This window comes from Alosa pseudoharengus, unplaced genomic scaffold (genome assembly GCF_046254945.1).
Source record: "Alosa pseudoharengus isolate Yale_2024_CS ecotype anadromous, Long Island Sound unplaced genomic scaffold, YU_APseudo_1.1 YU_APseudo_1.1_scf_1, whole genome shotgun sequence".
NCBI lineage: Eukaryota > Metazoa > Chordata > Actinopteri > Clupeiformes > Clupeidae > Alosa > Alosa pseudoharengus.
The window spans coordinates 54,383,821-54,409,474 of NW_027468564.1; the positions used below are offsets into that span (position 1 = coordinate 54,383,821).

A 25,654-nucleotide genomic window follows, 5' to 3' on the forward strand; every position below is an offset into this window, starting at 1 on the left:
TCCAAAATACTACCACCAGAACCCCCAATTGATCAAACACAATGATAAGGTGTAAAGACACCTAGCTGCATAACTGTCAACTCAACAAGGCCTAAACACAGGGCAACAGTCGAGCCCTAGTCAGCAACAGAAAATGAAGGCAATATAGCACTGAGGAAGAGATAACTGTAGGCACATGTGAAGAAAGACAAGGACCATATGTATTTATCAGATGAGATTTGAGCAACATTGCTTGTGAAGATTGGGTCGAGCCATGTAACATATGTCAGCTTTTTTGGTTTGTTTATTTGACCTTTGTGTGTTTTTGTTTGACCCAACTACCAAACACTGCTCTTTTACTCTTAGTATTTCCAGAATTTCTGAATTTCCAGATCAAATTTGGAACTGGATAGATGTATTTGGTGTAAAAAAAAAAAGTCTGCAATGTACAGGTATGGTCTTATGCGGTATGTTTGGGCAGTATATTCTCTATGTATACGTACTCTAAATTATCCTCTAATCCTTCGCAAAAATATTAGGTTACTATAGCATACCAGTTAGAATACTATTAGGCTACTATAGCATACTGCAGCGGCCTGTAAGGCCAGGGGTGTAAAACGCAGGACGCAAATGCAGACGCCGAGATGGGAAATGGATATAAGGTTACAATGTTAAGGTTAGTCAGGTTTTTTAATAATAAAAGAACAAGAAGAATGCTGTGTGAAGCTATACACTTTGGATTTTGCCGGGGTAGCATTTTCAGATGACATGCCACACATCTAATTTTGTGCTGAAGATTGGAAAATGTTTAGGGACATTTGGAGCGATATTGAGCTACCTATGGACACCACCTACACAGCGGCATGGAATAGCGCGTTCTATACCCAGCGCTACCATATTTATGCTCACTGTCCAAAGGGCTTCATTCATCTGTCTAGTGATGTTTACAGAAAACCATCATATGATTATGAAGAAAATAAATTGGCAGATACACCTAAAGTGAGGTATCTATGGAAAGACCTGCATGTTCTAAGTAATGTTTTCAAAAAGGTTGATAGATTGTTCAAATGGAGTGCTGATTTGGAAAATGGCCAAATGGAGTGCTGATCTGGATCTGGCCAAACAATGTGAATTGTCACCTCTGGAACCAACGCCCCTAGTTCATGAAACTTAAAAAAAGAGGTGTTCATCTTTTTTTTTGCTGTAATAACCACACCCTTCTTCTTGTTTTTTTATTATTAATAGTATTTTCATGTCATTTTATTGCCTGTTTTCTCTGAATGCTTGTTTTAATGGATCGAGTGTTTTATTGATGTAAGTTGACCTTAAGTGTTGAGAAAGTAGCCCGTAAATAAACTCCATTATTATTAGTAGTATTATATTAGTTTTCCATTTATAAGAAACAACTTAGAGACAGACCTTCATTTATCCCATTTGAGATGCAGGTGTTTAAGTAAAAAAATGCCTAGTATATGCTTATGTTACAACACCCGCCCCAAAAAATGTTATCGTCCAATGAAACACAACGGGTAGAATTACACATCTAGGTAAGACACAGTCCCCAAACGTCCCTAAAACAAATTTGGTTTATTGATATTGGAATATTGTTTGTATGAACTTACATTTTCAGAAAACTTGTGTTACGAAACAAAATTGTCTCAACATAAGTAATCAACTAAAGAAGTTGCCACCTAAAGATGCTGAGGCCTGTAGAGGTCTATGTTAGGCCTAACATGCTATTTAGACTACTATTCCGGGATAACTAAACTATGTTGTTTCACCTATTATTATGACCTTCTTGACTACTGTACCTGTTCATGTTCTCACCTGAGATCCTGACTTTTCAAGAATTAAATGAAAATGCGGAGAGGGTGTTTGTATAGTGGGACTTTGATACATGCGTTCAATTTTTAAACTATCTACATACTTTACCATTTGTTGATGTGTTTGTGTGGGTAAATATAAAAATGTTCAAAAACATTATTCTGTATCTGTCCCTACCTAAATAAACTTTAATAATAATTGTTATTAAAGTATGAGCTTAATGCACACAGTTGTGATTAGGGTACCAATTGTATCCATTTTTCATAAAAACATTCCAAGAATCCCTGATTATCCAACCATGTTATATGTGCAAGTTCCACTGACATACAATCCCCCACTAAATCAGCCATTTTGACGGATGAGAGTCTATTATCTCCCTAAATCTATGACATATAACATTAATGACTAAGGATGAACAATGATCAACTTTTCTCCAAAAATGAGTCGATGTAAACTAATCAATAAACTGAGAAGAGGTGTCTCACAAAATTGTGTCTCAGCTTTTTTGGCCTATTAAGGGACCTCTAAATGCCCTCTAAAAGGGGTTGGTAACACTCCATAATAAGGTGCCATAATAAATAGCAAACTAGTAATTACCTAACCCTTTGTTAATATTTGTTAATTGTTACTAAAATATCTATTTGGCACAAGTTAATAGTTTTTTCATCATTAATTAAATATTAGTTGTTTGCATAAAATCTGGCTGTTATGTTTTAACAAATCTATTAACTAATATTGTATTAATATTTGTTAATAGTTAACTTAATGTCTTTTTGGCACTAATTAAGTTATTTCTTACATCATTTAAATGTTAAATGTTTATTTACAAACTATATGTTAATAGAAAAGTTAATTACATATTATTATTTATCTATTTGTTATGTACTGTGCTTCTGCCTATCCCATTATGAACCACTCCTCATGGATCCTTACAATAAAATGTGTTGCTTAATTAATATATTAGGAATATATAGCTATCAGTGTGGGGCCCCTTATAATAAAGTTGGTTAATCTTTATTAATATATTAGTAATATACACAGACGGATTATAATATTATATCTACACAGATTAGTAATATAGACAGACAGACAAAGCTGTCTGAAATCCTAGTACATCCGCACAGGTGAGGTCTAGATTTGGTCGCATTCTCAAGCCAGTTGACAGACTGATTCAAACTATGTCAAGACAAGATATTGTTAACACACATCCGTCTATGCAAGCTATCTGCAGGTCAGTGTTTCGGGTTTTTAATGATTAGACAGTTAGAGTTGAGGTCATACACACGTTTTGTAACATGGTTATGTGGTCCAAGCTTTTCTGATTAGCTTTATGGAGAATGTATGGAATTTATGGCTTTATGGTCTTGTGGGGTGTATAAGGCACCCTACTGCCAGTGGTTGGTTGTGTGAGAGTTTGCACACCTTTTCTTCCACTTCATCCTTATAGGATACCTTTGTGGTTGGCTATCCTGTAATTGGTGACCCTCTGTCTAGTGTTTGAAAGTAGTGTACTTTTTGCCTTTGGAAGTACTATTTGGTTGCTGCTTTTGGTTGGTGAAATTCAGGGGAGGTGGGTGTAACAGAGTTAGAAATGTAGTTTAGTGTTTGTATGTGATTTTCGCCATAATAAGCAGCTTTATTGAGATTGGTGTTTTGGAGCCCCCTTTGGAGAAACGGTATACTGCAGCTCTGCTGCGTTTTGTCCTTGTATTGTTGCCGTACCCGATCAGAAGCGTTATGCTTTGCATTGGGTAGCACTCCCCACTTTGTTTTAATTTTGTAACTGTAAAATGTTGTTTAAGTTGAAAACTTCGATATATCACCTGTATTATATTACTTTACATGTATTGCTAGGATTTGGGTGCAATTCTAGCAACTTAGAGAAAGTTGATTAATGTTTTCATTATGACCACGAGTTCATACACATTGAGTCTTATGTGACTAGCTGTAAACTCCGCTAGCAACTTTCCATCCATTTAGTGTAGTTTAGTTTAGTGTGCATGGAAAGTGCAATTCAGTCTAGCAGTTTAGTGAGTCTCAGAATATTAATTAACTGTCGTTATGTGCACCTGAACATTCCATGTCGCATGTCTCCCTTGCTAGTAGGGCTGACAGTGATGGTATAGGAATGATGCATGTAATATAGCCCATTCAACTACTTTTTATTTTGCTTGTGCAGATGCTGTTTCATGTATGCCAGTGCCTGAAGGCATGTTTTGTTTGAACTTTTCCTAAAAGACTAAATGTGATGAGCCAATTTTGGTCTCAGTCCCTTCACCGTCTGACTATATATTACTAATATATTAATAAAGATTAACCAACTTTATTATAAGGGGCCCCACACTGATAGCTATATATTCCTAATATATTAATTAAGCAACACATTTTATTGTAAGGATCCATGAGGAGTGGTTCATAATGGGATAGGCAGAAGCACAGTACATAACAAATAGATAAATAATAATATGTAATTAACTTTTCTATTAACATATAGTTTGTAAATAAACATTTAATATTTAAATGATGTAAGAAATAACTTAATTAGTGCCAAAAATACATTAATTTAACTATTAACAAATATTAATACAATATTAGTTAATAGATTTGTTAAAACATAACAGCCAGATTTTATGCAAACAACTAATATTTAATTAATGATGAAAAAACTATAACTTGTGCCAAATAGATATTTTAGTAACAATTAACAAATATTAACAAAGGGTTAGGTAATTACTAGTTTGCTATTTATTATGGCACCTTATTATGGAGTGTTACCAACCCCTTTTAGAGGGCATTTAGAGGTCCCTTAATAGGCCAAAAAAGCTGAGACACAATTTTGTGAGACACCTCTTCTCAGTTTATTGATTAGTTTACATCGACTCATTTTTGGAGAAAAGTTGATCGATCATTGTTCATCCTTAGTCATTAATGTTATATGTCATAGATTTAGGGAGATAATAGACTCTCATCCGTCAAAATGGCTGATTTAGTGGGGGATTGTATGTCAGTGGAACTTGCACATATAACATGGTTGGATAATCAGGGATTCTTGGAATGTTTTTATGAAAAATGGATACAATTGGTACCCTAATCACAACTGTGTGCATTAAGCTCATACTTTAATAACAATTATTATTAAAGTTTATTTAGGTAGGGACAGATACAGAATAATGTTTTTGAACATTTTTATATTTACCCACACAAACACATCAACAAATGGTAAAGTATGTAGATAGTTTAAAAATTGAACGCATGTATCAAAGTCCCACTATACAAACACCCTCTCCGCATTTTCATTTAATTCTTGAAAAGTCAGGATCTCAGGTGAGAACATGAACAGGTACAGTAGTCAAGAAGGTCATAATAATAGGTGAAACAACATAGTTTAGTTATCCCGAAATAGTAGTCTAAATAGCATGTTAGGCCTAACATAGACCTCTACAGGCCTCAGCATCTTTAGGTGGCAACTTCTTTAGTTGATTACTTATGTTGAGACAATTTTGTTTCGTAACACAAGTTTTCTGAAAATGTAAGTTCATACAAACAATATTCCAATATCAATAAACCAAATTTGTTTTAGGGACGTTTGGGGACTGTGTCTTACCTAGATGTGTAATTCTACCCGTTGTGTTTCATTGGACGATAACATTTTTTGGGGCGGGTGTTGTAACATAAGCATATACTAGGCATTTTTTTACTTAAACACCTGCATCTCAAATGGGATAAATGAAGGTCTGTCTCTAAGTTGTTTCTTATAAATGGAAAACTAATATAATACTACTAATAATAATGGAGTTTATTTACGGGCTACTTTCTCAACACTTAAGGTCAACTTACATCAATAAAACACTCGATCCATTAAAACAAGCATTCAGAGAAAACAGGCAATAAAATGACATGAAAATACTATTAATAATAAAAGAACAAGAAGAAGGGTGTGGTTATTACAGCAAAAAAAAAGATGAACACCTCTTTTTTTAAGTTTCATGACCTAGGGGCGTTGGTTCCAGAGGTGACAATTCACATTGTTTGGCCAGATCCAGATCAGCACTCCATTTGGCCATTTTCCAAATCAGCACTCCATTTGAACAATCTATCAACCTTTTTGAAAACATTACTTAGAACATGCAGGTCTTTCCATAGATACCTCACTTTAGGTGTATCTGCCAATTTATTTTCTTCATAATCATATGATGGTTTTCTGTAAACATCACTAGACAGATGAATGAAGCCCTTTGGACAGTGAGCATAAATATGGTAGCGCTGGGTATAGAACGCGCTATTCCATGCCGCTGTGTAGGTGGTGTCCATAGGTAGCTCAATATCGCTCCAAATGTCCCTAAACATTTTCCAATCTTCAGCACAAAATTAGATGTGTGGCATGTCATCTGAAAATGCTACCCCGGCAAAATCCAAAGTGTATAGCTTCACACAGCATTCTTCTTGTTCTTTTATTATTAAAAAACCTGACTAACCTTAACATTGTAACCTTATATCCATTTCCCATCTCGGCGTCTGCATTTGCGTCCTGCGTTTTACACCCCTGGCCTTACAGGCCGCTGCAGTATGCTATAGTAGCCTAATAGTATTCTAACTGGTATGCTATAGTAACCTAATATTTTTGCGAAGGATTAGAGGATAATTTAGAGTACGTATACATAGAGAATATACTGCCCAAACATACCGCATAAGACCATACCTGTACATTGCAGACGTTTTTTTTTTACACCAAATACATCTATCCAGTTCCAAATTTGATCTGGAAATTCAGAAATTCTGGAAATACTAAGAGTAAAAGAGCAGTGTTTGGTAGTTGGGTCAAACAAAAACACACAAAGGTCAAATAAACAAACCAAAAAAGCTGACATATGTTACATGGCTCGACCCAATCTTCACAAGCAATGTTGCTCAAATCTCATCTGATAAATACATATGGTCCTTGTCTTTCTTCACATGTGCCTACAGTTATCTCTTCCTCAGTGCTATATTGCCTTCATTTTCTGTTGCTGACTAGGGCTCGACTGTTGCCCTGTGTTTAGGCCTTGTTGAGTTGACAGTTATGCAGCTAGGTGTCTTTACACCTTATCATTGTGTTTGATCAATTGGGGGTTCTGGTGGTAGTATTTTGGAAGTATTTTGGAAAATATGTGATTTCTACATCACAGAAGTATGGAGATGTTTAGTGTTTTGTAAATCAATGTTTGTAGCCTTTTGAAAAAGTGTAATCATTGTAAAAAGGAAAAGTCATATTATTGTAACATTACATAAAACAGTCTAGTTTTGAATGAAACACCAACGTATGGCCTTCAGCTAGTCTAGTCAGTTCAATTGAGCATTCCATTTACCTAATTGTTTTTTACTACTGTGAAAAAAGGAAAAACAGGGTTTGTCACAGTTAGTGATCCATGGAATTATGTTGAACTGATATATTTTACCTCCTCAATGAATTTTCTGACAGAATCATGTGTAAGTGCAGCTAAGTACTGAACCAGGCATGCAAATGATCTTATGGCAAGTTTTGGTGTCACCGTTTCATGGTGTTCCCATGAGTCTTTTGCCAGAATACATGGGTTTTTATAAAGACAGTTATGCTGTCAGTAGAATTTGATGCAATATTGTGTCTTATGTTATGCTTTGAGAAGAAACCTGTTTTGTTCTGTGACATACAATATAATGGAAGTGAATAAGTGAATGAGGAGGCCTGACCTATTCATGTGGTTTGTCAAGGCTAAGACAATTTTGTCTTTGTCTATTTTGTCTCGGAAAAACGTATATTTTACCTTGCCGTAGTAAATACTTTTCAAGGCTTTTCAATACTTTTCAGCCAAATAGCAAGAGACTGGTTATTATAAAATGTTACTATTAGTTTATCTCATGATATCCTATCAGAGACACAATCTGACTATGAAAAAATCTGCATATAACAATTATATAATCTGACCCAGTACAGGCATACCCTCAATTTACTTGCCTTTGGTGCCTCTTTTGTTGATATAATTGACTTTCTCATTTGGTATACCCCTCCCTCTCTTCATTTATTAATGATAAAACGGTAAAAGATCATTCAAAATTATCATAAAACTTACAAAAAATGACACTGAAACCTACAAATCTGTCAAATTCAGTGTATCCACACAGACACACACCCACCCACACACACACACACTCTGGCCTTTGATCCTGCTCCTACCCTCTCTCCCTCCACTGCTGTCTGATACATTTTTATTCTTATCACTGTCTTGTTTCTGTGTCTTTTCTGACTTTTTTTTTTTTTTTTTAAACTCATGTTGTAACAAATTCTCTGGTTGCAGCAAACAATCTTTTTTTTTTTTTTATCCAAACATTTTTGATCCGCTTCGACTCAAAGAAAAACCCAATAAAGTAAAACCCAAACTTTGATAATTGTCTAGGCATGACAATCCCATGACAACACCCACCCATGACACAGACCCTCACGCCGACACACAGGAGTCACACACCTGTGTTGAGCACATGAATAATACAAAACCCCCCTCAGACCAATTCCAAAAACAGACACACTCAATTGATAGCAAGTTCAACAACAGATAGGCATAGGCATAGTTGTACAGGGTCTGGTTCCTTTATGCGAGAAAGCCTATAGCTTTCAGAGCTTTTTCTCTTAGGGGGCCCCCACTTAGCCGCTCGCTACTAGACCCAGCATTTTCAGGAGTTGTCAGACTAGCCATGCTTACTTTGCTATCTTTACCCATACTTTTACACCGCTTTTATACTCCCTAACAACACCGCTCATAATTGCTCACGCATGACATTCCCATGACAACCCCCCACCATGACACAACTCCCAAAATAAAAAACACACAAAGCAATATTTGATTTCCCCTAAAAAACTAAATAAAAAACCTATGGACCATGCATTACATAGTAATAGTATTTTGATAAATGCTTGAATCATATTATATTTAGACTAGTTCCTTCCACTCCGTTTGTGCTGTGCTTTTGTACACACCCTGTTCTGTGATTTGTTTAAAGAGAGTTCATTTAAAAATGGGTTTGAATGAATTAAAAAAATGCCACATTTGACCATTTCATTGAATTATCATGACCTCAAGATGAATTCTACCTGGGCCATGGCTCCAGAAACAGTGCTTATTGTTTGGCTTGCTCTGCCTGCAAGCTCTTCAAATCATTTACAAATAGTCAGAAGCCTAAGACAATGGAGATGGTGAACATGTGTGTGAACAGGTGCAGCTATGCTGGTATTCATTAGGACTACATGGGCTTGAAACAGCACTAACTGCAGGGCTTGCTCTCACTACATCGTCTTCAATTCATATAGTCAGAACCCCAAAGACAATGGAGATGGTGAACATGTGTGTGAACAGGTGCAGCTATGCTGGTATTCATTAGGACTACATGGCCTTGAAACAGCACTAACTGCAGGGCTTGCTCTCACTACATCGTCTTCAATTCATATAGTCAGAACCCCAAAGACAATGGAGATGGTGAACATGTGTGTGAACAGGTGCAGCTATGCTGGTATTCATTAGGACTACATGGCCTTGAAACAGCACTAACTGCAGGGCTTGCTCTCACTACATCGTCTTCAATTCATTTAGATATAGTCAGAACCCCAAAGACAATGGAGATGGTGACCAGTGCATCTCAGTCTTGGTCACACAACCCACTGAAATAATGGTGTTATAATTAACAAAAAAGGCTGTGGAGGATATTTTGGTTAACTGAAATAATAATAATAATAAAAACACAAAGAAAAAATCTGATACCCCCTCAAAAACTAAATAAAAACCTATGGACCATGTAGAACATGACATAGTAATAGTAATTTGATTAAGGGTAGATTCATGTTAAATTTAGACTAGTTCCTTCCACTCAGTTTGTGCTGTGCTTTTTGTACACATTTCTTCTGTTCTGTGATTTCTTTAAAGAGAGTTAATTTAAAAAATGGTTTGAATGAATAAAATATACCCTCATTTGACCCTTTCATAGCTCTACTCTATCCCTGACAAGACACAGAAACACACACCCCCTCAGGTTTGTGGAATGCACAATGATAAGAAGGGGGACAACGTCCAGGGTTTGACACATCCAGGTGTCACTGACTGGTGAGAGAAAGGTAACCAAAACCAAAACCATTTGATATACGAATGACACTTAGTTGCAACATGGTCGGACGATTAATCAACTTTGACATGCACACCATAAATCAGCAACACTACGTCCAGGGTTTGACATATGGATCATCAATCCAATTTTGACACATGGGTCATCAATCCAATTTTGACACATCGGTCATCAATCCAATTTTGACACATTGGTCATCAATCAATTTATGGCATGTGTCATCAATCAATCAAATTTTGACAGGTGGGTCATTAATCATTTTTTTGACATAAGGTACAGCTTAGATACTACTAATGATCCCTTGTTTTGAGTTATATATGATTAAAGTGGTGTTGTGCACGTGTTCCAACCTGCCCCATGCACGGGGTTGGTTGGCACATGTAGTCGGGGTTGGTTGGAACACCTATGTTATAGTCCTTTGCAGTACTCCTTTTGCTTTTGTTTGAAGTGCTCATCTATATCACTACCTGTAGGGCTTTGCTGATTTCTTTTCTGTGTGTTTTTCTTCAGTAGGGCCCACCGTCAAGACCAATTTGGTCCCTACCGATTTTTTTTTACTTCAAATGTTTAAAAATGTCTGAAATGCTTCCAAATGTAAAACTATGTTCAGTAATTACAATAACAATGTTAAAATAAAGATTGATGATGTTTTTATATGTAAAATACAAAGTTTATAGATTTGTCACAAAATAGCCATAGAGAATGTATGTGCCAACCAACCCCAAAATCAGTGTGCCAACCTGCCCCGCCCACATTAGGTCAAACTTTTTTGCACCAATGCTGTTAGCCTGCTAATATCGGTCACCTCAGGTTTTTAAACTTCATTTTAAATTATAGATGAGTCCCCTAGCAATCAATTATAATGAATATTTTTTATATATCCCTAACTATTACCCTTCTAGGATGTATTTAGTGGGAGGTGCATATTCTAAGTTTTGACACTACAAAATCAAAAAGTTGTTCTCACCTAAAGGGTTAATGACCTGGAGACCAGTTACATACGTGAGTTTACTCTACTCAATAAGGCCGTCAGTTTAGTGTTGGAATTTTTTTGCAGCTCCCTCTAGTAGCCTGGATATTAACAGTGTCTCAACCTGCCCTTGTTCCAACCAGCCCCGGTCTCCCCTAATACCACATCTGATTCACCTTTATTTCACCAATTATTCCCCGCACCAATGCCCTTCAATACCAACACAAATACCTTCTTATCCTTTAGCTTACTATGAGGTGTGCCATTTCCAGCCTCTCCACCCGTGCGCGCCTCGAGTGGATAGCAATTACTATTGCAAACCTGTCCTCATGTGAAACATAAAATTTACTGAGCGACTAGGGCAATTTTACCTGCCGGCAGCTATCCCACGACAACATCAATGTCTATGAGCAGCCCACCGCAGTACTCAGCGTGACTTCTCTCATGCGACCCTTATGTCACTGAAACGTTAGTCCGCGATTAAGATTCTATCAAGCGACAATCCTGAAATCCGACATCTTTGCCGTGCAGAATTCATCGCGATTATATCTTTTTAGGTTCTGAACTATAGCTCTCGCCCGACCCATTATTCGTCGAGAGCTAATAGCAGAGGCGTCCCGTCTCACAAAAGCCCTTTAATCTTACACTTCATTTGCAATGATCAGGGATATAATTAGATTTGTGTCAATTATTGAACTAACTTACAGCTACAAAAGCGAATTGACAGCTGGTATTCAAGCACAGCAGTAGCTAACATTTATGCAAGACACAATTAAACACACATATAAGCTTTTTCTAATAGGCTATTCATCCATATTCTAACCATCCATTGCTCTTCATCCACATTTACTCTCAGATGTTAGGCTCAGCTTTGTTTCATTTTCTTAAACTTTTGCTTTTTTTTTTTTAAAACATTCTTTTCAAATATCTATCCAATTGGTATGGTATAAAAATGGTGCGGCTCCTTTAAGGCTCAGTATATAGGGAGGGGGCAATAAACACAAAGAGACTAAAAAAAAAAAACGTATCGAACGGAGCAAATTGTATGACTATGGTTCACCTATTTCATGGGGAAAGATGAGACAAACATCTTTTAAGCGATTCAAATGTAATTCAGGACATAAAAAAGGATTGCAGAAGACTGAAAGCCCTATTTATATCTTTTGTCATGCATTTTCAGTCGAGTTTATGAGAATGCGCACACCCGATGTCGCCCACACGCTCTCAAAACTGATCCTTGCTAATTATTTACGCCTTAATTTCTAATGGTATATACATCAATCAACCTTTTGATAACCTATGCCGCCACTTCCAAACAGTTTCAGTCATTTCTAACCATAATTTTTTTTTTTTTTACTGAGCTCAGGCTCTTTTCTGTCCGGGATATTAAGGTCTGATAAGCACAAAAACTGTGATCTGATGCCAAACAGCACTCCTAGTAATTTCTCATTCATAGCCTACTACTGCACAATACGGTTGTTAGTTTACAAAACATAAGCACACACATGCGGGGTTATTACACATATATTTTGCACCAAACTCTGCCAGCGACTCTTTTCAATACTCTTAATTTTATGTTTAACAATTTAACTAGGTTCTTTTGGAGGAGAGACAATTTCTTACCGTCAACCTGGGTGGAGTCCTGCACTCCAACACACTCAACAAAATCACAGAAAACAAAAATCTCTACTTCGTATTCAATTTTGTGGGCCCTGGTGTCTTGTAGTGCAGGCTGGTCCCCCCAAGCTTCGGGTGTCTCGTTATCTCTCCTGGCTAGGCTCGCCAAATGTCGTGGCAGATATTCAGACTCGGGCCAGAAATTAAGTCCAAACATCTTGCCCACAACGTAACAAAAATACACCATTATAAGTGCTGAAGTCAAAAACTTGTCCCAAAAAGAAGGCGCAAAAGTCCGGCAGAGTTCCGTGCAAAAATTCCTTTAATGACTACATAGCGCAAAGCCTGAGTGGATCGCACGATCGCACTCCCGAACAAAGGTAGAACTCTCTTACTTATACCCCTCCAAAATGCTGACGCAACACTACCCCGAACGAACTTTTCACCTTAAGTTTATGGAAAGTTCAGGGGTGTACAGTATAGAGTGATCACAGGTCATACATTGTGCATGGGTTAAATATCGTTCGCCCCCTGCACTCTCCTACTGGTTGTTATGAGTAGAGCTCGCCCTGTGTACGCGTTATCTTGCAGCTTCAAGGCCGACTTTGGTTTCTTCAAAAGGCCTAGGCTAAGGCAGCATGAGACACAGTGCAACAAAATGAGACACAGGGCAGCAAACAGAGACATAGGGATACAGAGCGCACGTAGGGGGAATTCTGGTAGAATAGCTTCAGTATGTTAATAGTATTAGTTAAACTTGTTATTTCAAATGTTATAAAAGTATTATGGTTAGGAATAACTTCAGTGTATTACTTGATTATGATTAAGGTTATATGAATACATGCTTTACAGTTTCAAACTCGTTCTCTCATCATGATGTCTACAACCCATAGGATAATTTTATACAACAGTTTGAGATGGGCCTGTAGTTATTAAGCACAGAGGGATCAAGCTTTCTTTTTTTATGAGGGGTTTGATAACTGCAGTCTTAAGAGACGCTGGGAAAATGCCTGAAATAAAAGAGCCATTCACAACCTTTAGAAGCTCAAATGCCACACAATCAAAGATGTTTTTAAAGAAGCTTGTGGGCAAGGTATCAAGACAGCAAGTAGATGAGCTGAGCTGCATCACTGTTTTTTCAAGAGTTTTGCTATCAATGGCAGTAAATTCAGATAGAGGCTACATGTGTATTTGATGATTTAACCAAGACATTACATAAGCAGGTGGAGCTAATGTTTTTTCTAATGACTAATGATCTCCACTCGTCTCTGTTGTTTGCCTTCTTCTCAATGGTGTTCCAGCTGTAACCTCTCTCCATTATTTCACCTTTGTGGTTCATCTCCAGGTTGTTTTAGGTCTTCCTTCAGGGGTCCATTGCAGTCAGTGGCAGTTCTAGGATTTTTCTGAGACAGGGGCCACATCATACACTGATGGGCCAAGAACCGGTCAACATTAGGGTGGTCCTTATTTTTAAAGTCACCAATTGTCATGCTCTTAATCCTTCAAATTGTTCCTTTATATAAGAAAATACAGCATGCCAATTTTTATGGCAGTAACATAATAATTACTGGTAGCTCAATAGCTTTAAACTTTGAGATTTTGATGATTTTCATAAAAACAGATCATTTGAATTGGTATTGCAACTGGCTAGTAAAATTGCAAAACAATCTCCATAAAAGCATCTAATGCACCTTATATTCCTAAATATGTATTTTAGATACATATTTTAGATACATATGTCAGTTTACTTATTGTAGAAACTAAATCCAAATTAATCCATCTATGACCCGGTTTAGCAGATTTACCTTTCCTGGTGGAATCAATACCTATTGCTATATTGATGATCACCTTGGTTATTGTTTGGGTTTAGAGCATATTTGGTCTTCATTAAAACATTCAAACATTTGTATCCACAGAACCCCAAATATGTGCCACAAAACTGCATGAGAAAAAGGCACCTTCATCATTCACCATGTTTATTTTTTGTATTGGTTTGTCTAGTTAAATGTTTTCCCTATTTATTTACGATATTTTTGATAGTTTTTGTGTTATTCTTAGTCCTTTTTACTGCTTCTAAGTCAGCTGATGTCGTTGACATTTGTCCATTGGGAGCTTGCTATGGCTAGCTTTTGCCCTAGCTTGGCATCGGACATCCTTCCATCTATCCGTGAGCGGTGCAGCACTTCACTGTCTGGTCGAGGGGATCTCTCGGGACAGCTGGACCTAGGCTACTCTGCGAAAGATCTGCCGTGGCCGCCGAGCTGTTGCTGACCTGCGAGCTGCCATGCCAACTGCAGACTCTGACATCCTTCCATCCATCCGTGAACAGTGCACTTCACTGTCTGGTCGAGGGGATCTCTCGGGACAGCTGGACCTAGGCTAGCTACTCTGCAAAAGATCTGCCGTGGCCGCCGAGCTGTTGCTGACCTGCAAGCTGCCTTGCCAACTGCAGACTAACGTTAACGGTGAAGAGCTGCAATCTCACGGAGCAACAAACAGTTGCTGTTAAGTCCACCGAATTGCAGATCTACACGATCGCCCAGTACTTTGGACTGTGCTTCCAGTCATCTTCAGACTGCGGTCTACAAGGCCTAGCTTCTAACGTTAACGTTATCTCCAGACTGCCAGTGAATTCACCGGGTTGGTCAGTTGCTAAAGAACTTTGTTGGCATTGCATCGGTTGTGAAGACACAGCTCTGTGCGCAGTTTTCACGGATCATCATTGCCTTGGACATTTTCAGCTGGTTTGGAAATTGGACTAATTTTAACATCACTTTTCCCCCTTTTTAAATATATTTTCTTTTTTTATTTGTTTTGTTGTCTGTCTTGTATGTATTGGTGTCACGGGTACGCTGGCGACTACGTCGCTCCGTCCGGCATTTTTTGTATTTGTTATTTTTTAAATATTTGTCATGGGTACGCTGGCGACTACGCAGCTCCATCCAGCATCGCTTGTCTTGTTGTTATGTGTCTTGTTTGTGGAGCGCTTTGGATTGCACTATGTGCATGTTAAATGCGCTTTATAAATAAATCTGACTTGACTTGACTTGACCATTCCTTGCTCAGCTTTGAAGTTGTCTTGTGTACCAAGAGCAAAATCATGGCAAAAACAAGAAGTGAAGTTTGGTTTCACCATACCAGAATTAGTTGGATCAAAACTGCCATCTATTAGAATGGAAGATCAGTGACAGATCTATCCAGACTGCAAAAAGTCAACACTGGCTGCTGAGCATCAGAAATAAGGGATTGTTGAAAACATTGTGCTTTTTTGAGATTGTTGTCATTGTTGTCATGTCAGTGTTGCTCTGATTTCAATAAAATGTAGTTAATTTGCAGCAGTGGCGGTTCTAGGATTTTTCTGAGACAGGGGCCACAAAGGGGCCACATCATACACTGAGGGGCCAACAACCGGTCAACATCCATGCACAAAATATTTGTACAATCATATTCATTTTTGTTCAATTGGACAAGTTTTACTCTTTCCCCTTTTGTTTATAAGAGAAACCACCTTCACTGCCAGTTTGCATACATTTAAACAAACAAACACACACACACACACACACACAGCATGTGAGCAACAACTACATCATATTTACACAATTTTTTTTTCAACAATTATTTTTACAATGGTCTGATTTGGAATGGTCTTTGAATTACCGTCTTGCTTCCAGTTAGAAAAGTCTGATTCTGATTTGAAGACAGACGATGGGGAAGCAAAACACTAAATATGGAATACTATAACCATTTGAAGTCTTTGTATTAGAAGTCATTTAGTGGCCTCTTCCTATTTCCATGCTGTATCTTGCGGAATACCTTTGGTTGCACAGAACCAGTTGCTCTATAATGGGAAATGTCTGGAGAGAAAGAAAATGAAACAAGTTTGAGTAACTTAATTGTTATTAACTTTCATAACCCACTGTCAACCTTTTTACTTTTTTAACACCTACCTTTAATGTCATGATTACATTATATTAGTGGTGTGTAAGTCTAGGTGCCTTTTATTTTAAGGAGAGTAACTTGTGTCCTTGTCTGTAGTAGGCTATTATTTGGAAACTAGTGCAGTGCCCGTTCAAACATGCTATTCCTGTAGCCCAATTACATGCCTGCAGGTAGGCCTGCTTTAAAAATAGGATGATAGGGAAAAACATAATTCCAGGTAAGCATTCAATAATGAATAGGCCTACAGATAATATAATAATATAGTAAATGTGAAGTGAGCAGAATTTAAGCATGGCTGCATGTGACATTTTTTACAAATCAAAATGACAATCCTAACAGCTGTTTTGAGTCAAGGCTATATGCTTAGCCTATTGAATAACTTGATGATAGAGAAAACAAACCATTTTGTGGAATGATGCATCATGGAATTTGCAACGGTGTGACTCAAAAACAGTCTCTGGTGGCCTATAAGTGACATCACACTCTGTCTGCCACTCGTTGCTTGTCGCTGCCTGGTTATGCTTTGCATGTGTGGCATTCTGAGACGTTCTTTAATTCGGGACCATTATCGCTCGTTTCAATTTAGGACCTTGCAGTTGGAATTGTCGTTTGTTTATTCAAAGTCTAAAGACAGTCCAAAGTAACCTGGGCTATTCATAAGTGACATCACACTGTCTGCCACTCGTTGCTTGTCGCTGGTTATGCTTTGCATGTGTGGCATTCTGGGACGTTCTTTGATTCGGGACCATTATCGCTCGTTTCAATTTAGGACCTTGCAGTTTGAATTGTCGTGTGCTTATTCAAAGTCTAAAGACAGTTCAAAGTAGCCTGGGCTATTCGAAGTGTCCGCTTATTGCACATCATTTTTTACGTCATTTTGAAGAGCCACCGCATATAGCCTACAGTGGGCAGTGCTTCGACTTGGCCAGCTTCACTCGCGGTCCGCGCGTGGGATCACGCGGTGTCACGCGACTTTAATTTGTATTTTCCCAGTGAGACGCTGCAACAACCCAAACAACCGGTAGATGGCTCAAGTGAGTAGGGTGTCTCGTAAAAAGAAATGGAGCCTGGAAAACCCTACACAGACTTCACTACAGACTTTAGCAGACTGGTTTAGAAATAATTTAATAGCCAGAAATATGCCTGCCCTGCCCTAATAAAGAAATATTTGGTTAACTGCGAGTGAATCCCGTTTGCAGCTGTAGAAGAAACGCAGGACAAATTAAACATTCTGGTTTTCTCGGAGTGCAACGATGATAGACAGACATCATTTGGACAAAATATAGAGCATATTAACCTCCGTTGCTCAGCCAAATGCCTTCCTGTTACGTCCTGTTATCACTGAGTTACAGGCGATAAACGATTTTTGATGGTCACAAGTTTACTTCATTAGCGGTTTATTTTTTTGATTATTAAAGTGTTTCATTTAAAGGTTTGACTTCGTGCTTATTCAGAGCATGTAGTGCTCTTCCCAATCCCAGACGTTCACATTGCATGTTTGTTTATAGTCAAAGTCAAAGTCAAAGTCAGCTTTATTGTCAATTTCTTCACATGTTCCAGACATACAAAGAGATCGAAATTTCGTTTCTCACTATCCCACGGTGGAGACAAGACATATTTTACCAATTTTAAGTCCACAGACAAACATAACATTCAAGTAAACAAAAAAGTAAGTAAATAAGTAAATAAGAGGGCACATATAATGAAAAAATAAGAGCAGCAAAATTTGGTTGAAATTGTGCATAGACAGTCAATAAAATAAAATACTAGTGCAAAGTCAGGCCAATAAGAGGCTGAGGTAGTTCTGTTTGACCTAAGTAAGAAATAAAGTGGCATAGTGGTGCAAGTTATGTAAGAGCAGCAGAAGTGTTGTGTTTTCAGGACAACAACAACAAGTTGCAAAGTGTACAAGTGTGCAAGTGGAGTGGTGCAGGCGGCCATTGTGGGTCCAATGTCCAGGATGTTATGTAGCTGAGGGTGGAGGGGGGAGAGGAGGGAGAGAGTTCAGCATCCTAACAGCTTGGTGTATGAAGCTGTTGGTGAGTCTGGTAGTGCGGGAGCGTAGGCTTCTGTACCTCTTCCCAGAGGGCAGTAGATCAAACAGATTGTGAGCGGGGTGACTTGCATCACTCACAATTTTGGTCGCCTTGCGGGTGAGGTGGGTGGTGTAAATGTCCTTCAGGGAGGGGAGTGAAGCACCAATAATCCTTCCAGCTGTGTTCACTATGCGCTGCAGGGCTTTCCTGTTGTATTCAGTGCAGCTTCCGCCCCACACAGCGATACAGCTGGAGAGGATGCTCTCAATGGTGCCTCGGTAGAATGTGGTCATGATGGCTGGTGGAGCACTTGCTCGCCTGAGTTTCCGCAGGAAGTACAGGCGGCGCTGAGCTCTCTTCGCCAGTGATGCTGTGTTGGTGGTCCAGGACACTGTAGTAGTATGCAAACACTGCTCACCACTGGCAGAGTTTATGATCATAAAGTGCCGTCCTTTTTACCTGCCAAGGGAAATTACTGCGATTCTACTAGTCGCAGTATACATCCCGCCTACCAACAACAACAACGATAAGAACGCGGCTCTTAGTGAACTGTACCAGGCTGTCAGTGAACAACAGACGGCACACCCAGACGGCATGTTGATTTTCCAACAAGAGGAGAATACATCCTGGACCTGGTCTACACTACACACAAAGGAGCATACAAAGCCACCCCCTCCCCCACATTGGACTTTCAGACCATATCACTGTTATGCTAATCCCCGCATACAGACAAAGGGTAAAAGTGAACAAACCGGTTCGTAAGCAGGTAAAAGTGTGGCCTGAGGGAGCCTCCGATGCTCTTCAAGACTGCTTTGACACAACAGACTGGGAAATGTTTAAGCAGGCAGCCACTTACAACAACCAGACAGACATAGAGGAGTATACAGACACTGTAACCTCTTACATCACCAAGTGCATCGATGATGTGACCCACACAAAAGACATCATCACTCGGGCTAACTGGAAGCCATGGCTGACAGGGGATGTCCTCAGGCTGCTGAGGGCCAGAGACAAAGCCTACAGAGCTGGGGATGAAGCTGGCATGAGAACAGCGAGAGCCAACCTGTCCCGTGGCATCAAGGAAGCAAAAAAGGAATACACTCACAAGATAACCACCCACTTCAAAGACAGCAGGAACGCACAAAGCCTATGGCAGGGCATTCAGGCCCTCACGGACTACAAGCCCGCGCCACAGAGCTGCGAGAGCAACATCCCTCTGCTCAACAACCTGAACCGCTTCTTTGCTCGCTTTGAAGCACAAAACAGCACCTGCCCACAGAAGACCCATCCCCCTCTACATGAGCAGCCCCTGTGCCTCTCTGCCGACAGCGTGAAGAGGACACTTGCTGCTATCAACACCCGTAAGGCAACAGGTCCAGACAACATCCCTGGTCGTGCGCTGAAGGACTGCGCAGGGGAGCTTAAGGATGTCTTCACAGACATCTTTAACACTTCCCTGAAGCAAGCCATCGTCCCATCTTGTTTCAAAGCTGCCACCATCATACCTGTGCCGAAGAAAACTGCTCCATCCTGCTTCAATGACTACCGCCCTGTGGCACTGACACCCATCATCATGAAGTGCTTTGAGCGGCTTGTCATGTCACATATCAAATCCATTCTCCCCCCCACCCTGGACCCCTTCCAGTTTGCATACCGAGCCAAACGGTCTACAGAGGATGCAATCTGCTCTGCCCTCCACCCAGCCCTCACCCACCTGGAAAAAAGAGACTCATATGTGAGATTGCTGTTTATAGACTTCAGTTCTGCATTCAACACCATAATACCACAACAACTCATCTGCAAACTTGACAAACTGGGACTCAGTACCTACCTCTGCAACTGGCTACTGGACTTCCTCTGTCAGAGGCCTCAAGTAGTACGTGTTGGCAACAATACCTCAAGCAGCATCACACTGAGCACAGGGGCCCCCCAAGGCTGCGTGCTCAGTCCGCTGCTCTTCACCCTGCTGACGCATGACTGCACTGCAACCTACAGCAACAATCACATAGTGAAATTTGCTGACGACACAACTCTGGTGGGTCTCATCACCAAGGGCGACGAGACTCAATACAGGTTGGAGGTCGACCATCTGACCACGTGGTGCAGGGACAACAACCTCCTGCTGAACGTCAGCAAGACCAAAGAGATTGTTGTTGACTTCCGGAGAGGTCACACCCAACACCTGCCACTGACCACTTGTAATGGATGCAACCGCGAGATACGCTTGTCATAGGCGCCGATACCGTGGGTGCTCCGTCTCTCGGGCACCCACTGAAAACATCGAGCACCCACGTGTGCCAGCTTACAGTCCCGGCTAAATTTATATTAATTTAAAATCAAACATCGCAGTTTATGTTAAATTCAGCATCTCTCATAATGTGATTGGATATGTTGCTGTCAATTCCCTATACTAACCACCAATGAGAACGTCTCTCGTATGAAAATTCCTGACACTTCCCATCTGAAGAATTAACGCAAGGCTTTGTCGCGTCTTCAGCCCCGAATGTTTAAAGTGTATATAGCCCTGAATATCATTTTAAAAGTAATAAGTAAGTCTGACAAAGCTTATTGTTTTGTGACACAGCTAAACACTGGTACCTCATAGAACGTCTATAACATAGCCTAGGTGGTCGCAACTCACAAAAGTAAAGCAGATAGAAAGAACTCACGCAAATCTAGCCTACAACACGCAGACAGCTTCGTGCGCAGGGGAGAGAGCGCGCGCGCGCACAGGTGCTTTATGATTTTTGGCTTCTGATGGTATCTTGCTAATTCACTGAACTGCATTAGGTGACACAAATGGCATTGCCTTTATCTTATAACTCCTTGTCTGAGCGACTACCAGGCCTATGGTTTTTAAAAGTCAGATGTTCCCTGACAAATACATTCGAAAATTAAGAATGTTTATTGACTTGAAAAATACAGTATTTTTTGCAAACTCCCTTCATTCAACCCTTGAAGACATCGCGGTCTGGTGCAGTGTTGCGCGGGTTTGGTCACAGGCGGCCCGCGGTCGCCCGATATTTTAATCAACCCGACCGCAACTCGGACCGCGAATATTAGTTAGGACAAAATTATACCCGACCCGCGATCCGACCCGCTTATTTACAAAATGTGTGCTTTTGGTTATAGCCTGCATGCAGTGTGACAGTAGGCCATTTCTGTAAAACAAACTAATTTATTTGCGAAACTTTATGCAGTAGAACTACACGCAGTACACTGTTAGACTTTTTATTGTATTTTTACAGTATCTCACTGGCAACACTGTTGCCAGTGACTTACTGTAAGTAGTCTTCTACAGTAGCCTTACTGTAGATGTGTTTTCCAGTAAGAAACCCTTACCGCAATTTTAGTGTACAGTAAGATACCCTTACCGCAATTTTAGTGTACAGTAAGATACCCTTACCGCAATTTTAGTGTACAGTATGCCCCTACTGAGACTTAATTTTACAGTAACTCACTGGCAACAGTGTTGCCAGTGAGTTACCTACCTATCCCTTTACAGTAGCCTAACTGTAAGTTCCTTCAACAGTATTATGTCCTTACTGCAATGTCCAGTACAATATCCTTACTGTATATATATATAGAAAAAGAGATTTTTATTTTTAATTAAAAATACTTTTTTATTGAATACTTTACAGTACATGCACAATACAAGAATGTGACAATGTAACTAGCTTCAGTCTTCAAATCTGCAACAATGTAATGCAACAGTGCAATCATTTTAAAAGATTCTGGGAACAAAAGCTTGAATACTCTATGATGCTCACCTATCAAATATTTCAGTTAGACTGTTAGGCATTCAGTTAACACAGGGGAAAATACAATATTCACTATCTGTATCAACAATGAAAGAAGAGACCAATGACCATTTCCCTCTGGGATAATGTCACCAAACATGAGTGGCAGATTGCGAAGTAAACACCAACATTGAATAGCATTTATACCCAAATCATTACTATGTATTGTTCCTCAATTGAGCAACCTTGCTCTTAGTTCTGCTACCCTAGGTGTTTCCTTTACCTGGCCGACGTCTATTTCGTAGATTGTTGTTTGGATAAAGGTGTACATATTGTGAAGTACTTTGTTGTAGGACGTACCGAACACAAAATGACTCTTGAACAGTTCATCAAAGGCGCCAACTGCACTGGCTGACATGCATGGGATGGCGTACTTGTCGAGAACAATGTAGTATGCATGGATGGTGTTCTTCTTGGGTCCAGCTGCAAGGAGGTATGGCTGCTTGCTCTCCTATGGCATCCAGATGTTCTTGTACACTGTTTCCAGTCTGTGAATGAATTGTTTCACTTTAATGCAGGGCTTAAAGTGTCATATCAGATGATGAAAAAGACATTCAGACCATGTTCCATTGACGGTGGAGGTTATTATCCAATGTTTGTATGACAATATCAATAGTATGGTTCAAGAGTGTTGAGTGTAGCCTACATAAATCTGTAAATCTGGATAAAAGTGTAAATCTTGATAATGTAGTGTGATTGCAGAATGTTAAAAGTTGCATTTTGTGCATAAACTCTGAAATTTGATTTTACTTGCGTTTAGCTTGAATGAGAAAAAATATGAGCCGTCATTACTTTGAGAACATCTCGATACAAGCACTATGTACTGGTAGGCAAGTGGAGAAAATATTTTGACCAACACCGATTTTGTTAAATTTCATTATTTGAATGCAAGAAAGAAACAACGCAACAGAAGGCAACACTTTAACGTGGGCCTAATCTAAAAGGTGGCACACATGCATAACTGATGGCGACAAGAATCATCCACCAACCTTTAAGAACATGACAACATGATTCTCTGCCATGGATGCAGACATCTTCCCGGGTCTTTTGTGGCCTTGTGCAACCGGTGGAATGAGGTGGAGTAAGAGAAGTATCCCTGCAAGTTCATGATCCCATGCTATATGAAAAAGAGGCACATCGATGTGATTAACATCTTAGTCAAACTTTATCAACAACTCCAACTGAGAGAAAATCGTTCAATTGTTTTAAAGTATCTGACCTGCGTCATTTTCTTCATCATCATTCCCCACTCTCTGCTGCATCAATCAGCTCCTGAAGATCTCGTGACAGATGCAAGCCATGCTCTGGGCTATGGTCTTGTCCTACAGGAGATGACAACATACAATGTATCACAATGGCAGCATTATTATTTCACTGAACATTTTATCTTGAGTTGGTCCATTTATCTTTGTACATAGTTGTTTAAATAAAGTTTAATGCAGAATGAACTACACCTTCAGTATGATGCATCAGAAATAAACAAGCTCTGAGTTATATCAAATCGGATCCCAAACGGAATATCACCCCCATTTTAGAGATAGTAGCAATATGTCAGAAGCATAATATAAACACATGGCTGTATACATGACACCGTTTACTTAATTTACTGTGTTGATGCACCTTGCGAATTTCGTCCATTGTCGTCTAATTCAGTCCATCACATGTGGACTGAAATTAGCCATTATTGAGTATAACGTTCGCATACATTGAAACGTCTACGTTTAAGAAATGAATCAATTAACGTTACTCGGAACACACCGTCAAGGTTCACATGCCAATATCAAGTTTGTATTTACATGTCATCAAAGGCGAAGCAAAGCAACAGGCTAACGTTACATAAGAAGACAACCGTGCCTGCACACAACATTAAGTATAGCGCATCAAGGATAGTTTAACACATAGCCTACCATCATCCAGAAAAATTCTGAACTTCAGCTCAGTGACACGCACAAACTTTTGTTCAGTCCTGTATTTTTATCAGCATCTGGGGTTAGTCCTGTAGAGCAAATCAAACGATACACAATTAGGCAATGTATTTTAAGCCTATGCCTCACATTGACGTTAAGTGACATAATCTTGCAATCATGAAAAATGGTTTACTGACGTTATGAATGTAACGCCCCCCAACTAATAACGCTAATTGTAATTACCCACATTACTTCAATTTTCTAAAAGCAATAACATCTCTTATTATTTCGGCAGCCCGTTTGCTTTCAAATAAGGTCCGCCACACTAAAGAGTTAGCTATAAGGTGCTAGCTAACATTCGCGCTTAAAATAGGTATGATAACGTTAACGTTAGGTTACCATGAACTAGCCAAGTTAGTGCTAGCTTTAAGCGCGCACAAAAGCAACAAAACCTTAGAACTAAATGATTAACAACGTAATCTAACCTATGTCATTTTTAAAAAATAAATCATGCCTTGTTGTCAATTTTCCAAACAACATTTAGCTTACACAAAATATGTTCATCAAACTCACCGTAAATCCCGTGCAACCAACTCCGTGGTGAAGTGAACTGAAAATCCAACAGGAAAATTTGAAATCAGCAGAGTCGCGCGCGGAGCCGTTGGCTGTCTTTGGAGGCGTGGTTACCAAAGATTCTAGAGCGGAGCTGGTGGTTAGCTGCTACCAACATAGTTTCTTCAGAGCAAAGTGCAAAGTAATCAACTCTTAGGGTTATTTTACACTTGCATGATTAAAATAAACTCTCTAAGTGCATATGGAATTTTACACTCCAAATTTTACACTGCCGATTTTACTGTGTAAGTAACTGGATGTTTAACAGCTGCTGGAGACATTTAAAGTTATGGTAGCACTGTTGTTTTTATCTACTGTGAAAGTGTTTAACAGTAGCGCTACCACAAACTACCTATTTCCCAGTAAGTTACCATAAATTGTATGAAACGTCATCAAAATGCCCATAATGCAATGCAAAATACAGTAGTGATACTGTAATGATAATGTTGTGGTATTTTACTGGCCATTTTGCGGTAAGGATACTGGGAAATTACAGTTAAGTCTAACAGTGTAGGCATGCAGGACATAATGTTTGCGCAGGAGAGAGAATGAGAATAAGAGCGCAAGCACGCATGCAACCACCAAGGATTAGAACACAATAGGATACGATTTGAAGGCCATGGACATACATCTTTCTTTCGAAAACAGAAATGGTGAGGCAAGGTATAGGCAAGACTGAGATACATTGCTGGTCAAAACGTTAGCGTAAGAACTGGTTTATAATGCTGAATGAAGCACAAAGCACATTTACTAAAGCACATCCACTGTTTAAAGTCACAAACACAACGAACTAAGGTAACTTTTATGCATGCGCGAACCTATACATACCGGTAGATTTATTCCTGC

General features: G+C 39.3%; 1 long non-coding RNA gene across 2 annotated transcripts; it reads right to left on the minus strand.

Moving 5' to 3' along the window:
- Nucleotides 1-22,085: 22,085 nt before the first annotated feature.
- On the minus strand, nt 22,086-25,082 carry LOC143113149 (uncharacterized). Of its 2 annotated transcripts, XR_012984839.1 has the most exons (5): nt 24,770-25,082; nt 24,197-24,285; nt 23,509-23,611; nt 23,279-23,406; nt 22,086-22,777 (listed from the first exon to the last, which is right to left on the minus strand). It is a non-coding gene; the product is annotated as an uncharacterized LOC143113149 (long non-coding RNA). The 2 variants fall into 2 exon arrangements; XR_012984840.1 differs by lacking the exon at nt 24,197-24,285 and having other exon boundaries at nt 24,770-25,075.
- Nucleotides 25,083-25,654: the final 572 nt, after the last annotated feature.